Here is a 13388-nt window from a genome sequence, read left to right as displayed (position 1 = left end):
TGGTTCATAAGCTTAGCACCAGTTGTTTTCAACAGCAGGTTATATAATAATACCACTATTCTTAAAAATAACATTCTTTGTGCCATATGAATCACGCAAAATGTACCAATTATAACTTAAACAACTGTCGTTTGTCTTGAATTTTACACACATGCATCAAGAGTTAGCCTTGTTGTATGATTGAATCTGAAAGTCTAAAAACTCAATAGTAAAAATGTAAATAAAACCAATATCTTCTCATCATCAATTAATTTGCATGCCGAAAAGTCGACACCTTTTTTTCTCCTCCGTTGGTGGTGGTGTAAAACCCATCACCACCTCCTCCTCCTCCATTCTTCTCTTCCCCTTTCTATCTAAAACTGATTTGAAAGTCCTTCCAGAACCACTGCAGCTTTCGCTTCCATTACACTCAACGATGGTGTCGATCATGCAGAATGCAGATTCTCCCCCTTCTCTATTCTCACATCTATAGAAGTTAACAATATCCTTCATCTTCAGTTTCTTTCTGTCAACAAAATTTTTCCAACCCCTAGTAAACACAAAGCTAAGGCTACTGTCCCAATAAGTGTGTCTGAATTTCCATGATCTCATCTCCTTATCAAAAAACTCTAATTCCACATCATCCACTACACCATCATTTCCTGAACTTTTTGGAATTGGAGGGAAGTATTTGATGGCATATTTCTTGGGAATGAGAAGCCTATTGAGATTCCCTATATCGCTTTGCGTCAGCTCTTTCTGGAATAATAATTGTTTATGCAAAACCCCTCCACCATTTATAAGTCCCTTCCCTTTATTTTCCATGTTTAAAGATTGATGATTCCTAACAAAATTCATAAACTGGGATTGATAGGATCCATCCTTGATCATAGCAAGTATGGAATCTGTAGAGTGTAGGTTCTGGAAGTTGGGTTCTTGAATGGTGAGATCATTCAAAAGGCAGTTGCGCTGGGAGTACTTGCTTCGAAGCTTGATGGCCGCACTATCGTACGCCATGGCTGCTTCATTCTCCGATTTGAAAGTTCCAAGCCAGATCCTTTTTGTTTTGTATATATTTGTGCACCCCAGGTACGCCCATTTTTCTGCGGGACAATACCTTTGAATATCTTCGATGATCTTGAATTACATTGTTGTCTTTGAGGCTTATTTGAATGACATGGGTAGCTGCTATTGTTTGAATCTGAGCGATCTGCCATCACATACATTTCAAGAAAACTCATCAGAAGAACCTGAAATAACTACAAGAAGCTAACAAAACATTGATATGGTAATCCTACAATCGTGAAATGGAAAAGGTTCTCAAAGATCCTCCCAATTATAGATATAAAATATACTAGAGAATAGAAGGATAAATAAAATCTAATTATTAGCCCAAAACCTACTAATTGACTTCTCTCTCTCCCCCTCGATAACAATAAATTAATAATAAAAAATAGATGATGTTCAGTATCACAACTACCGACTAGTCCGATTAAAATTTACATGTAACCATGACAAGTTAGTTACTCAAAGGATAGGTAAAAGAGTTCAAATAGAAAGATAAATTCTTGATAATCAAATTAAAAAACACTAGTCCCATCTATCTGACGAATGGTATTATACCAGATACAGTATACAAGGAGCAATGTCGGGGCAGCTTTTAATCCCCTGTCAAGTTCACTTACAGGATCATATATATATGATCCTGTAAGTGAACTTGACAAGGGATTAATATATATATATATATATATATATATATATATATATATATATAGATATGTATGATGTTAATATTATAGGTTAGACCATCAAATTGATCCTTTCTTTGGGACAAAAGTAAATTTAATCAATTGTGTGGTTTATATTTGTTGGCATTGTTGTTTGAAACATTATAGAGGCATTAATATTTGGTTCAATGTATGTCACCAAACCTTCCAAGGCTATGTTTAGTAATAAGAAAAAATAAATAAATGTTCTTGATAATTATTCATGCTTGGTTCAATTTTGGTAGTGGTGCAGTATTATAATTAATAGGATTACAATAATCGAGAATGTTAATGAGCAAAATTAAGTATAAAATGACATAACTTATTTCTAACTAAGACCCAACTCAAAGGGGGCGTTTGGTTCGGATTCTAGAATCTGATTCATCGTTTGATTCAAATTATCGATTTGATTTTGCTCATAATTAGGAATCAAAATCACAGAGAATTAGAAAAAGTTCTCAAATTGTTTCTCCTGATTCTACATCAACTTATGACGATCGTGAAATATATTTAGCAACAATAACAACAACAACAACAATAATAGTAATATTAATAATATAATTAATAACAAAATGAGTTTTAATATGATTTGAAGGTTAGTAATATGTTATAGATAGGTTAGAAATTTATTTTTTTAGTATTTTAAAAGATTACTAAGTTGCTATGAGGGAGTTATTTATATAAGTAACTCTAATAAATAAATTCAACAGTTAGATTTTTTGAAAATCGATTAATAAAAGAAGAAAAAAATAACATTTTCTTCCCTTTCTTTATTTCTTTAGCATAGGAACCTGATATTGGTTCTTATTTTAGAGTTTGCGATTGATTGTCATCAATCTCATATTATATTGAAGTTTTTAGTCTGTTTGCTCAACATAAAGATTATTCGTTATTCCTAGTTCTTGGGATTTCATCTTAGAATCTGATTTTTAACATAAACTCTAGGTTTTTGTGTTTTATCCTACATTACAAAATCTGTAGCAAAGAATGTTTCAATGATTTTGACAATATGTCTCTAATAGGAGTGTCATTTCATTGCTTTATAAATGATAGGAGAAGGCCTAGAGTTCCTCTTTTAGCATGGTCTTGTTCATCAAGGTTTCCTATTAAATCTTTAATGGGTATTCTTTTCAATTTCCAACGGTTTAGAGTTTCCAAAATATTTACAATCTTTAATATAGAAACCCATTAGATTGAAAACACTAAAGTTGTGGATTTCGATAAGGCCATAACCAAACGTGGTCTGACACATGCCAATTGTGCTATAGTGTATTTTATTTAAAAATTTGTGTCTTTTAAAATAACTCATTATTGAATTATATAAAAATCAATTTTACATGTGTCCACGATTTTCAAAACATGTCAATAACCCCAATTAGTTAGATGACGTAATATTGTATTTTAATTGAATCATAATGTGAGTCATCTCAGTCATATGCACCAGTGACATACTCTCTTCCATGCACCACACCACTAACAACCTTTCCTAGTATAGTCCAAATGTTGTCACACTAATTTGTCTTACCAAGACATTATTTTTTATAAGTAAATGCAATTGTATTAAAAGTTGTCGAGATGACCAACAATACTTATGACACAAAAGACCCCAAAATAACACCTCAACTTCACTCATGACAATCTACAGAACCAATCCCATCTCCCCTTAAATTCATCGAAGAAAACACTTTTAAACTCATCAAAGGCCTTAACCAATAAAAAAGAAAATTTTTACAGACACTACAATCTCTCCCATCGTTGACTTTTTCCTTCAAAGACACGAATTTCTCTCTTTCCACAAATCCCCACACATTGCAATTGGAATAAGGGACCAGAAAATCCTCTTTCCATAAGATAAATGAGGATCCCAAGGATATCTAGTCTTCGAAGAGATCTTTAATCATTCTTGGGAAGTAACCCAACACTCTAAAGAGACCTAGAAAAGTAACCAAAGCTCCTTGATCACGACACAATGAAACAACATATGATTAGCAGACTACTCATCTCTCATTCACTTGCAACAGAAGTTTGAACCTGTAAACCCCTTCCAAATGAGAACATCTAAAGTGAACGTTCTATCTAGAGCTGCAATCTAAATAAAGCATCCAAATCTCCTTAACTATGACATAATGCAACAAGAAATGATTAGCGGACTCCTCATCTCTTATGCACATGCAACAGAAGTTTGGCCCTCCAAACTCCAAATGAGAACATTTAAAGTAAGCATTCTATTCAGGGCGGCGGTTCAAATGAAGAAGGAAATCTTCAACAGAACTTCGGTCCCCAAATGGTTACTATTGGAAAAATTGAATCATCATCTACTTTAGAGATCTATAGAAAGAGCTAATTAAAAATGTACTCTACTTTAGAGATCTATAGAAAGAGCTAATTCGATAAAGACGCCAACTCGTCCCTTCTCAACCAAAGATCCTCCCAAAAATGTACTCTACTTCAGTTACCAATCTTGAATCATATACCTGGCCGAAATAAAGGCAAAACCTTCAGAATCCTTTGCCAAACAACTTAATCATACGTGCTATGTTCTTCCACCCAAACTCTTTCTGACCAAATTTTCTTGCCACCAATATCCTTCATAACCTATTAGGATTCAGACCAAATTTCCAAAGCCATTTTCTCATAAGGACATTGTTTGATCTTCGTAAAGTAGAGGAGTATCCAATTGGCTAGGTGGAACTCCCCCTTGTCCTTTTCTTGTCATAGAAAGTTCCAAACAACTTTTCCAATTTCACCTCCACATTTTTGACAAACCGATCAAAGAAAGGAAATACATAGGTATACTTGAAAGTGTGTTACTTAGTAAAGTCATCTTACCACCCATGGACAAGTACTTCGCTTGACAACAACACCACCTCTTTTCCACCTTTTCCATAACTGAATCCCACACAATCTTGTGTTGTCCCATATATTGAACCTCCCCCACATGAAATAGCTTGTTTTTGTGGGAGTTAATCAGTAAACCAAAAACTTCCTCAAAGCAACATATCATCGCATTCAAAAAGCTAAGTTGACTAATAGTGGCATCTACAAATATCAAAACGTCACATGAAAATTTTAGGTACAGGATTAACAAACTTGTTGCACCGTTGAAAACCTTGGCAACTCTTTACTCTCTACATCCTAGTTAGAAACTCAGCAACAATTCGGAGAGAAATGGAGACAATGAATCCCTCTGGCTTAAACCCCTTGAGCTTTTTAAAAAGTCATGAGGCGACCCATTCATAAAGATTGAGAAAGTGGGCGATGAAATGCATTTCAATATCAATCTATTCCATATTTGATGGAAGCACATCGACCTAAGCAATACTCCAAACATTTTTGACTTGCATAATAATTAGATTTTTTAAGATTAGTCTTGCACACTACCCCAGGCACCTTTGACTTCAATCTTGAATCAATACATTCATTAATAGTTAGAAGCCCACCAAGAGTTTGTCTTCCCTTAATAAAAGTCCCTTGCCCAGACCATTGATGTCGGGAAGAATCATCTCTAGTCTAAAGGCTAGTAACTTAGAAATTATTTTGTAGGTAACTCCCACTCAGCTAATTGGTCTCAAATCAAAAATCCCTTCTACACCTGACTTTTTTGAAATTAGAGCAATAAATGAGCAATTCGAGCCATAATCCAAGAAAGACTAGTCTCTCAATAGAAATCTTAAACGACTGCCATAAGATCACTTCTGATTGTCTTCTAGGATACCTTTAAAAAGGTTATTAAGGAGACGTCAGGCCAAAGAACTTTATCCCCACTCATACTAGCTACCACCTTACAAACCTCCTCCTCAATGAACGGTCTTGCCAGCGACGCACTCTCCTCCTCAAAAATCTTGTCAAACTATAAATTATCCAATCTGGGTCCAATTGGATGCTCTTTCCGGTATGGATTCTAGAAAAAAACCCAACAACTTCTTTAGCTAGGTTTTCATCCACTTATATCAACTTTCCATTAACCCACAACATAAATAATTGACTACTTCTTTTCTACCTATTGCTCTTGCCATGAAAGAGCTTTGTGTTATTGTCTCCTTCTTTGAGTCACATTACCTTGGATTTTTGTTTCCAACATACTTCTTCTACCACTAATATCTTATCATATTCTTCAGTAAGCTTATTTCTCATTGTTTTTTTTATGTATTTCCAATTTTCTCCTTATTCGCTTTCTCTCTCTTTCTCTCTCTCTCTCTCTCTCTCTCTCTCTCTCTCTCTCTCTCTCTCTCTTTATATATATATATAAGGCGAATGTTAACGTCCAAGACTTCATGGGGACACTAGCATTGTCCACCACATTTTTTTCTAATATTGCCACTAGCATTTTGTATTTTAGTTAAAAAGACAAGGGTATATTAGTTTTTTTACATAATAAATAATTGGTTAACCAAATCCGGTATATTTTGGAAACCCAATGGATTTGTTCTTGGATTCTAGAATTTAAAAAGATTTGATCTAAAACTTTAATCTAAACTAAAACTCCAAATAGACAACCGTTGGGAAAAACTCCAAATTTAATTGAGATAATAAAAATTAAATCCATTGATTGCAATAAAAACCAAAATCGATTGGGCTTTGGGAAAACCAGATTGATCAATTCTCTAGATTAAATTAAAAAAAAATGATTGGGCTGGAAAACCCCAATCGGTCAAACCCTTGAATCAAAATGATTTGAATTAAAACTATGATTGATCAAGATTAAAAACAATTAGTACGGCAAACCCAAATCAATCCGTACTTAATGGTTGGGTTTGAATAATCCGAACCGATTGTCTCTTTAGAAAGGATCCAAAAGCTAATTGGATTTGTAAAACCCAAATCAGACTGTTCTCTAAACCTTACCTTCAAAACAAGTTATCTTTTTATCTTTAGTAAACATTACAAGATTTAATCAAGAAAGGCTATTGAACTGAACTGATTTGGTAAGCTTGAAAAATCCAAATCAATTTGGTAACCTTAAAAAAATAATTTAATTTATTGATTAGTCATACAAGGAAACCTTAATCAAAGAACTTAAGCTTAATGATAACAACAAATAACCATTGAATTCCAAGATATACAGATTCTTTAACCTACGCTCTGATAATGCATATTAAAAATTTTCCTATTTACAATTTCATTCAACACAACATTTAATCCATCCAATGTTTTTCCATTGATTAGAATCAATATATATATATCTCAAGAAATCTACAATAACATATAGAATAAACCGAGTGTTACAAGTAAATTTAAGATTATTTGCAAGCGTACCTTGTGCCATCGAGATCAATAAATCGAGCAAGAACAACCTATAGAATAATAAACTCCCCTTGCGCGAATCAGAATAATTCGTCTTTCTTGAATACTAGACTCACCTTCTTCTCTCTCTTTTTTATGGATTGGCTATGGTATTCTTGATGGAATAATAGGGATGTTGTTCCATTATTTTATAGATGAGAGGAGATGACCTAGAGTTCCACTTTTAGTAAGATTCCTATCCAACATTAAGTTATTGAACTCTTTAAAAACAGGCTTATTTATAAAAATAAAAAGGTTTCCTATTAAATCTTTGATGAAGATTCTTTCCAAGTTCGAATGGTTTAGGGTTTCCCACTATATTATAGAATCCAATTAGATTTTAAACACAAACAGTGGAAATTGATTGGCCACAACAAAACATGGTCTAACATTTCAACCTCCCTTAAAACTCTATCTTCTTCTTGAGATAGGATGTTGAAGAAAATAACTTGTTAAAAATGTTACCATATTGAGTGATTATGCAAAAAATTGCCAATTAATTCGTCGATTTAATCAACTAATGCCCCTTTCAAACCCAAGGGGTTGGCTCAATGGCAATTTCGAATAGATAAGCGGAGAATGTCCATAGGTTGTGAGTTCGATACTCAGTATGAGCAATAGTTCCTCAGGCCAACCCGCTTGCACGTGCCCCTATACTAGTTCTTGGACAAGACCATGGTCTATTGACTATGCAATGCCCAGATACACGCTCGGTCTATTGTCTACAGGAATAACCGGTTATCAAAAAAAAAAAAAAAAAACTAATGGCCCTTCATTGGAGAACTATGCGAATTGTTTGAAAAATTAGGAGAATTCCGTTACCATGCTACACACTCTCTGTTTCGGAGCAATAGAATAGTCGTCACATGAGAGTTGAGAACATGAGTTATATGAGATATTATAGACACCCCATTTTTGCACTTACCTGATTAATCAACTCGTCAAACCGATTGCGGTGGTTTCCAATGATGGATGAATATTTCAATATTTTTTATTTGTTAATAGATATGTTTCAAAAATTCGGATGAGGTATTTCAAGTAAGCAAAACTTTAAAAACTACGCTACGCAAGAAAAATATGATTCAAAACATAGAAATCATCATTTTGAGATAAAAAGAAATTTTCCAAGAAAAAATCATCAAAAATGACCAAATTATCAAAATACCCCTAACATCAAAACATCCTTAAAGCCTACATTACGATTAGGAAAATCCTTTTAAATACATAAAATAACAAATGAAAATCGAATAAACTGTTTCGCTAATTTTTACCAAATTTGATAAAATTACGAAAATGCCCTTCATAAAATTTACGACCATTTCACACCAAAAACTCATAACACAAATCAATATTCCCATTGAATTACTTAGAAAAAAATAATTTTAAAACATCCCAAAACATCAAAAATCAACCTCTCAACTCAAAAGCCCTCTTTGAGGGCAAAACAATAATTTTCTAAATATTAGAAATCAAGAATCTAAAACTAATAATTAAAACATTAATTAACGTAAAGTGAAATATTAATAAATTAAATTAAAAAGTTGAATAAATAAATTCAACCAATCAAGCCCATATGGGTCAAATTTTAAGTAGTGACATACTTATTTAAGTGGGGCCTACATGATATTTATTAAAAACCCCTCCATCTGGGGTCCCAAAGAATTAAAAATATAATTAGGGGGTTCTCAAAAAACTTAAAAATCTTCATTGTATGTAAGAATTAAAATCGTAATTAAACAACTTAAAAAGACCTAGTCAAACTGAAAAAACTCTCAAAAAACTCTATAAAAGGAGCTTCCACAACCTAAACTCTGCGGTCAAGAAAAAGCCCAAGAAAGATAGGTCAAAAACTCTCCCAAGCCTTCCCAAAATCTTAAATTTGAAGCCTTAAGTCCCTACCTAGCACCTAGAAATCCTTAAAAATACATTGAAACCTTCAAAACACTTAGAAAAGTAAAAGAAAATACTCAGATCTAGGAGGAGAATTCCTCATCTTGGAGATTGGAACTGGATCTAGTGACGAAAATAAAAAAAGGAAGACTCACACGAAGAATACTCTCTACCAATTTTGAGGGAATCGACTATCACAATCACCTAGGTAAATAAGATATTATTTTATTTTATTTTAATTGTTAGGTCATTTTTGCAATGTAAAACTTTTGAGAAAAGTAGAGACCGACGTTTGTTGGTCGGGATTGGTGCCTAACACCTTCTAATCCTGTAATGTGATCCCTGCACCCGTTCTTTTCTTAGATTAGTAATTTTTTTTATCTATTTTGAGTCATGTTTCGATTCCTAGATCATAAAACTAAGTGGCGACTCCCAAAATACTAAAAACTAGATTGAGGGCGCTTTCAGATATGGTACCCTACAACTTAATTAATGATTGGGTTTTTGTAATACCTGTGATGCCTCCCCTATGCCATTGCACTGGGCAATTTTAGTGAGGAGATGAACCATCGTGATGGTCCATGAGGTAGCTATTGTTGAGGCCAGAAATTTGTGAATGGTTAGGTCTGTCCATATTGGTGCCTAAGCAGACGAGACCAAAGCCAACAGATGCATGACCATACACATCACCCCACATGGCAAAGAAGCCTATGAACTTGACTTATTAGCTTCTACGACCCAAAAAATTGAAGAAATTGACAACAATTAAAAAATTTGTACCCTTGACAATAATTTTTTTTTAAAATTGTCAACCTCAACATCAATGGTTTTAAAAGATTGTTGACCTCGAAGCACTAAAACCCACCCGATTTAGTTTTTTTTAGTTTTTCCAACTAAAATACATGGAAAGATCGACTTAAAACTTGATATAACAACTTGTGTAGATGATTTCAAATCAAAAGGGCCATCCTTCATTGATTTTCATCCAAAAAGGAAGCAAAACCATTGAAAAAATTCTAGTTTTCTTCTTCCTTCTCAAACCTTTTTCATCGAAATGGAGTCTCCAAAACTTTATCGGGATGCCGAGAATCCAAATTTTTTGGACGAAAATGGTGAGTATTAATGGTTAGGGTAATTTCAATATTTCAATCGTGAGAAATGTCTCGAGTCGGGTTCAAGAGTTATTTTTAAAAGACGGATTTACTAAATGGACTATTTTGATTACTTGCAAAAGTCAAGTACTAAATTGAAAGGAAAGTCAGTCTTGTTAACAATTAAATAATTTTCCTGAAAATGGGACAAATATGGTTTAATGTCCCTTGACTAGATTCGTATCCAAGTCCTATATGGATTCATTTATAGATTCATCCATATCCAAAGGATATATTATGGACATTTAGCATAAAAAATTCCACAAGTTTATGGCAATGGAAAAAATGACTACTTTTCTTTAATATTCAAAATAGGGCTATTTGTTACATTAACTTTTTTGGACCATATATATATATATATATATATATATATATATATATATAGAGAGAGAGAGAGAGAGAGAGAGAGAGAGAGAGAGAGATCCATTCTCTCTACCAAAACTTACCAAAAAGCCGTTGAAGTTCATCAAAGAGGCTCTAGAAAATGGTAGCTAAAAAAATTGCTTTCATGAAATGTTTACGATTTTGTTCGTAAAATTTACCCAAAGTCTCGACATTGGAATATATTATAGCATCGAAGCTCAACGGTACCTATTGTGAAACCTCGATGAAATTGTCTAATAAAAGTTTCTGTTGGTGAAAAATGTCCACTACATCTAACCTCGACAAGAGGTACCATTGAGCCTCGATGCTATAATACATTCTAACATCAAGGATCGATACTGGGTAAATTATATGAACAAAACCATAAAAATTTCTTAAAATCATATTTTTTGCAATCTTCTTCCATTTATATAACTATTGATGAAATATATCAAGATTATAAGAATATATAAATGATTTAAAATGGAAATGAAAGAAATAAATGAGAGGTTGATAACATTTAGTGGAAATCTTCAATAGATCATGGATTGAACAAATGAGTGCATAGATCTACAAGATTCAGAATTATTCTTTAAATCTAGAGCCTTTTTGGTGAAGTCCAATAAATTTTTGGTGGGTTTTGGTCGAGAGAAGATATCTCTCTTTCTCTCTGTTCGATGGTATAAAATGTTGGGAAGATGGAAGTTACAATCTAGAAGATTATTTTTCAAGGGTTTATCAGAGAAATTGTGGGTGCATGAGGGCATTTTTATCCGAAAACATAAGTTACTATAACTAATAGTAGCCATGTTTTTTGCCATTGTCATAAACCTATGGAATTTGTATGCTAAATGTCCATATATTATTGCTTTAAAAACTATATTTTTAGATTTCTTAAAATATCCTTTTCTATATCATGGATTGTAATGGTTAAATGGAATGGGGGGAGTCAAATGGTTACCCTAAAACCTCGGGTTAGATCTGATTTTAGTGAACACAAAATGATTGGGATGTGGTCTTGGATAAAAAAAATCCTGGTATGAATATGATACATTTATATCCGACCCATTTTATGTCCTATCCATGGGATTGGTTATTTTTTAGGCCAAATACCTATGAATCCCTATGGTTAGGTCTTCCATTGAGCCAAGGCAAGACATAGGTCAAAACCTGCCGTCCATGCAATCCACCCTAGCTAACAAGACTTATTAGTGAGCCTTTGACACGAGGGTCGCACTGTTGGGTTACCAAGGACCTCCTTCACTTCACATGTAGACTCTTAAGCCTCAATCCAGACTATTCACCTTTCTTGCTTGCAGACTTTTTCCATGAATAAAACTATCGACTTGTCGTAAAATTCATTAAACCTGTACGAGATCTTATTCTCACACCAGTTTTACATTATAATTATTATGACTATACCCCCACCAAATGCGCAATTTGAGTATTGAAATCAAGTTTTTCCAAACAGCCAATAAGTTAATTTCTACAATCAACTAATCTAGATGAAAATTAAAACCATGGAGACAAATATTTACCTCCTAGACACTGGTGAAAGCCATTAAACTTTATACATCTAACTCAAGCAAAAGCAACTTGTACATACTAACATCCCAAAAAAGTAACTAGCTTGTACAAGTTTTCAATCCAAGCACTCATCATGAAAATCAATGTTCTTTAAAAGATTGAGAACTCCATCTCATTCCATGAATTTATAACCATCGGTATCTAATCTACTTCAATTCAAAAAGAAAAATCAAACTTTTCTTTAAGTTCAATATATGTTTGACCATTTACAAGTATTCTTACCATCTATCAAATATCATTGATTTGATGGTGCCAACTCTAAATGGAATCACTTTTACATTACTTATATGAAATAAACTTAGATGAATGGGGGTACTTATGTAGTGAGTAACACCATTACAAAAAAATATAATTTTGGTATAAAGTAGGATTGCTGAGTGTGCAGCACTGTGATCAACAATTTCCTCTTTTAGTGTTGGGGTTCATGGTTTCTTCATCTTTGTTTGAGTCATGTTTGCAGCAATTTTTTTCAACAATATAACAAAAACTTGAAAGAAAACAAGTAAGTTAAAGGTGGGATTGATTGATGTCCAAAAGATGTGGTAGTCTCATTCATGGTTGTGGCTCCGCCAATGTATCATATGTACTTTTCTCTGATCTCTTTTCTTCGTCCCACACTAGAAGAAAGTACAAAATTGTTGTTACAAGAAGTAGGAAGAAAAGGCATTTCTTCCCCACTGCATTGCAATATAAAGACATGAGGATAAATTAGGTATTTTCATGCAATAATAAAAAGTTAATAATTGATTGTAGTTTTTCAAATATGAAGTGTTGACACGTGGAAACACTCACAAATACACGAGATACTTCCGGAATCCGGATAAGATAAAGTGATGAGGGTCTAGAAAGTGCTTTCTAGAGCACTTATTGCTTAAACTTTATAGGTAAACTATACACTAAATCCCCTTATTAAACATAATGCATTGTTAGTCCATAATAATTGTTGTTTTTCATAAAAATATATATTTTGAAAACTAATTACTATTATTTTCATGTAACAGGAAAAAGTCGTAAAATTTCGAAAACAAATTAGAAAATTAGAAGAGCCACTATGTTCAAAGATCCGGAAGAAGGCAACTGACTAAGACCCTGGTCAAATGGGCCCACATGGACTGCGACACGGTGGACCGTTACCGCGGCGTTTTGGTGGCGGTTAATCATTCCTTTAGATTTGTGAAGAAGTTTGGCGAATGAAGATAAGTCGTAGTGAATTAGGGTTTTGAAGTGTTTATGCCTAGAGAAGGATTTCGAACCCTAAAAAACCCTGATCTGGTTTCTCTATAAATAAGAGGCCAAACAGAGCTTTAAGGATATCTAGAAATCTGAAATCGCCTTGACCCCTTTTTACTAAATAGTGAAGAGGAGTCTG

The 13388-nt window shown here is 33.4% G+C and overlaps 1 pseudogene; it reads right to left on the bottom strand.

The window, feature by feature from the left end:
- Positions 1-243: 243 nt before the first annotated feature.
- The window catches only part of LOC147398471 (AP2/ERF and B3 domain-containing transcription factor At1g50680 pseudogene), a 42049-nt pseudogene continuing 28904 nt past the window's right edge, over positions 244-13388 (bottom strand).

Source organism: Akebia trifoliata, chromosome 7 (assembly GCF_017979445.1).
Source record: "Akebia trifoliata isolate Shusen 1 chromosome 7, ASM1797944v1, whole genome shotgun sequence".
Taxonomy (NCBI): domain Eukaryota; kingdom Viridiplantae; phylum Streptophyta; class Magnoliopsida; order Ranunculales; family Lardizabalaceae; genus Akebia; species Akebia trifoliata.
This window is presented reverse-complemented; position numbering and strand designations above follow the sequence as displayed.